We start from the raw sequence: 4,728 nt of genomic DNA, 5'->3' as shown, positions 1-4,728 counted from the left end.
GTCCCCTCTCTTTCTTGTCCCAGCTCTGACTGACTCTCTGGTGGCACATCCCCCTTTACTTATACCCTCCTCCCAGGCAGTGCCAGAACCTTCTAGAATGTTGGCAAAACTGGCCTAAACTGGCTCAAGGGGAGGGGTTAAGCACCCTGGGTGCCAGGCTTTCCCTCCAAAAGCTAGGGGTAGCTGGGTAATAATAACTAGACCGCTGACCTATAGCAGTCCAGTGGCAAAACCCATGGCCATGGCATCCATTTTAAACATAGAACATTTCAGTCAGGTGCATTTTACAATGGGGGCTATTTACACGTGCTCACACCATTACATAGCATTACAATTTAACAAGGTGTCTCATACCACTCATGGCCTATACAGGTTTAATCCCATGGGGGAGACATTCCAAATTAGGGGGGCCAAAGCGCAACATTTTGGGGGAAAAGGCCAAGTCCAACAGACCTGCACTGGCTCCCCGTAAGCAAGAGGATCACGTTCAGACTCCTCACCCACGCACACAAGGCTCTCCACGACATGGGCCCCAAATACCTCAACAACCGCCTCACATTCTACACACCTACTTGCCAACTCCGTTCTGCCAGCCTCGCCCTCGCCACCGTCCCACGCATTCGCAGAACCACCGCTAGAGAAAGATCCTTCTCCTACCTGGCGGCCAAGACATGGAACTCCCTCCCCGCCCACCTACGACTGACCCAGGACCATCTCTCCTTCAGGAAACAGTTCAAGACCTGGCTCTTCGAGCAGTAGCAGCCCCCTCCCCCCCCTCACAGCGACTTGAGACCCTCACGGGTGAGTAGCGCGCTATACAAATCTGTCTGATTGATTGATTGATTGTATCCTTGTAGGTTGAACACTACACAGCACATGGGCACATCTATTGTTAGTGCAGCAGGCACAGTGGCACCAGGGCTGAAGAAGGGGTAGGAGCTCACTGAAGCCTACCCTATGCCCACACAGGAGCAGCAATCATTAGTGAAGCGGGTGCAGGGAAGCTCACCAAGGTGCTATTTCCGTAATCAGATGTAGGATAGATATATAGTAAACGAAAATCAAACACCCAGGCAAACAAATATACACTAGCAAAGTAACAGACAACAAAAGAATAAAAATTGCAAGGCACTGAAATTAGCACAATTATTTTTAATTTAATAAGTTGTATAAAAATATCATGAACAGGTTCATTGACATGTAGGATAAAAAAGGGGATAAAAAAGATTTCTCAATTAATATGATACAAAGATATATATGGTTTTCTTTGGTCAGATGATACAATGTGGAGATGTCAATATTGATGATGGCTGTGTCTATGTCTATGTCTAATTGAACATACATAGTACAGTGTGGATATTTAGCTTTTTTATGTCACTACCTCCATTGCACTACCCATCACCATACCACTCCCTTCCCTTCCTGGGGCACTTTTTTGAATACTGTGAAAGTACATTAGCAATTCACTACTGTGATATATAATAAGTGTCTACATTGTGAATACATAACAATGTATGCTAATGATTTGTTATTCATTTTTGATTTCTACCTTTGCTATTGAATTTAAATTTAATTTCATATTGCTGGAACCCCTCCTCTCAGAGCCTTGTTTTGTGGCTCTCACGGGCTGGATGTGGCAGAACGGCCGGAGTGCGTGAGGCCCAAACAAACACCAGGAATCAGACACCAGGATCACCCGGGACCACAAACCACCCACGGGGACCGGATTATGTGGAATAGTTTGACTATGGCGAAGTCAGTGTCTCTCTTTTGTTCTTCATAAATAACAATTGATTTATTTTTTTAAACATAAAAGCCAATACAAATATTACTTAAACCTCACACACACCTGGCTGGGCGCTTTGAGGACACCTCACCTCTGCTTGAGCACCGGTCAGTGGGGGCTGCAGGGCCTGGGGTGAGGGGGGGGACACACCGCGTCCCGCCTTAATAGTCCAGCCGCCTGTGAGGAGTGTGTCCCGGTGTGTTATTCCCCCTCCGGAGTGACGTGCGAGCTCACGCCGGTGTACGGGTCACCATCGCGCGCGAGAACACAACATGGCGTCTCACGTTTGCGCACGCGCAGCACCGCGCGTCACAGCTGCGCACGTGCGGAGCGAAAACAAAACTTCCTATCGTTGAGTTAAGTCCCTGACCTGCCCTGGACAATGCGCATGCGCATGAGGATTCGCTTCAGCCTCACTGCGCCTGCGCAGAGTAAAACCACCCATAGAAGAGCCGAACCAAGGAGCTTTGCTCTTCAATCCATCTCCGCGCGTGCTGTGGCGGTTGCTTCTCACTCATTGTGTCCCCGCGCGGCCCCCGTCATTGTTGCGCTTCTTTGTGTCCCCGTCCCCCCCCCCGGTGCTGCCCTGAGTTGTTGCCACAGTTTCCGCCGCTCTCAATATTCCCGCGATGATCCTTCAATGCGCGTGCCGTCCGTTCTCGGGTTCAATGTGAGGCAGAGCGGGCGCTCCTGACTGCCCACTTGTAAACGGTATCCTTAGAAGCTTCCACTCCTGTGAATGCTTCATCTGTCCCCTTTAATATAGCGCTGCATGAAATATGAATGATTCCAATGCGCTGAACAATCTTACGTCTCATCAAGCTTTGGATGCATTAAACACGACCAATACAACCCCTGCATCCTGCCAACGCGCAGCCCAAGGGCTGAGTCTGAGGCTCTCTTGAGACACCGCTCGGTGCTGACTCACCAAGGTGAGGGCTGGAGGTTGAACCATTGCATACGATGACCTCTGCTCAAACCAGGCCTGGATGCCTGCAGGGCTGGAGAGCATGGCTAGAGTGCGCAGTGCATGGCTAGAGAGCATGGCTTGAGTGCACAGTGCATGGCTTGAGTGCACAGTGCATGGCTTGAGTGCACAGTGCATGGCTTGAGTGCACAGTGCATGGCTTGAGTGCACAGTGCATGGCTAGAGTGCAGAGTGCATGGCTTGAGTGCAAGTAAATGGCTAGAGTGCACACTGCATGGCTAGAGAGCACAATGCATGGCTAGAGAGCATGGTTAGAGTGCACAGTGCATGGCTCGAGAGCATGGCTAGAGTGCACAGTGCATGGTTAGATTGCACAGTGCATGGCTAGAGAGCATGGCTAGAGTGCACAGTGCATGGCTAGAGTGCAGAGTGCATGGCTTGAGTGCACAGTGCATGGCTAGAGAGCACAGTGCATGGCTTGAGTGCACAGTGCATGGCTAGAGTGCACAGTGCATGGCTAGAGTGCAGAGTGCACGGCTAGAGTGCACAGTGCATGGCTAGAGTGCACAGTGCATGGCTTGAGTGCACAGTGCATGGCTAGAGTGCACAGTGCATGGCTAGAGTGCACAGTGCATGGCTAGAGTGCACAGTGCATGGCTAGAGTGCAGAGTGCACGGCTAGAGTGCACAGTGCATGGCTAGAGTGCACAGTGCATGGCTAGAGTGCAGAGTGCACGGCTAGAGTGCAGAGTGCACGGCTAGAGTGCACAGTGCATGGCTAGAGTGCACAGTGCATGGCTTGAGTGCACAGTGCATGGCTAGAGTGCACAGTGCATGGCTAGAGTGCAGAGTGCACGGCTAGAGTGCACAGTGCATGGCTAGAGTGCACAGTGCATGGCTAGAGTGCAGAGTGCACGGCTAGAGTGCACAGTGCATGGTTAGAGTGCACAGTGCATGGCTAGAGAGCATGGCTAGAGTGCAGAGTGCACGGCTAGAGTGCACAGTGCATGGCTAGAGTGCACAGTGCATGGCTTGAGTGCACAGTGCATGGCTAGAGTGCACAGTGCATGGCTAGAGTGCAGAGTGCACGGCTAGAGTGCACAGTGCATGGCTAGAGTGCACAGTGCATGGCTAGAGTGCAGAGTGCACGGCTAGAGTGCAGAGTGCACGGCTAGAGTGCACAGTGCATGGCTAGAGTGCACAGTGCATGGCTTGAGTGCACAGTGCATGGCTAGAGAGCACAGTGCATGGCGTGAGTGCAAAGTGCAGCATGGCTAGAGTGCAGAGTGCACGGCTAGAGTGCACAGTGCACGGCTAGAGTGCACAGTGCATGGCTTGAGTGCACAGTGCATGGCTTGAGTGCACAGTGCATGGCTAGAGAGCATGGCTAGAGAGCACAGCTAGAGAGCATGGCTAGAGTGCACAGCTAGAGAGCATGGCTAGAGTGCACAGTGCATGGCTAGAGAGCACAGTGCATGGCGTGAGTGCAAAGTGCAGCATGGCTAGAGTGCAGAGTGCACGGCTAGAGTGCACAGTGCATGGCTAGAGTGCACAGTGCATGGCTAGAGAGCACAGTGCAGGGCTTGAGTGCAAAGTGCAGCATGGCTAGAGTGCAGAGTGCACGGCTAGAGTGCACAGTGCATGGCTAGAGTGCACAGTGCATGGCTTGAGTGCACAGTGCATGGCTAGAGTGCACAGTGCAGGGCTTGAGTGCAAAGTGCAGCATGGCTAGAGTGCAGAGTGCACGGCTAGAGTGCACAGTGCATGGCTAGAGTGCACAGTGCATGGCTTGAGTGCACAGTGCATGGCTAGAGTGCACAGTGCATGGCTAGAGTGCAGAGTGCACGGCTAGAGTGCACAGTGCATGGCTAGAGTGCACAGTGCATGGCTAGAGTGCAGAGTGCACGGCTAGAGTGCACAGTGCATGGCTAGAGTGCACAGTGCATGGCTTGAGTGCACAGTGCATGGCTTGAGTGCACAGTGCATGGCTAGAGAGCACAGTGCATGGCGTGAGT

This window comes from Lissotriton helveticus, assembly GCF_964261635.1.
Source record: "Lissotriton helveticus chromosome 1_1 unlocalized genomic scaffold, aLisHel1.1 SUPER_1_unloc_14, whole genome shotgun sequence".
Lineage (NCBI taxonomy): Eukaryota > Metazoa > Chordata > Amphibia > Caudata > Salamandridae > Lissotriton > Lissotriton helveticus.
Note: the sequence above shows the minus strand (reverse complement) of the source record.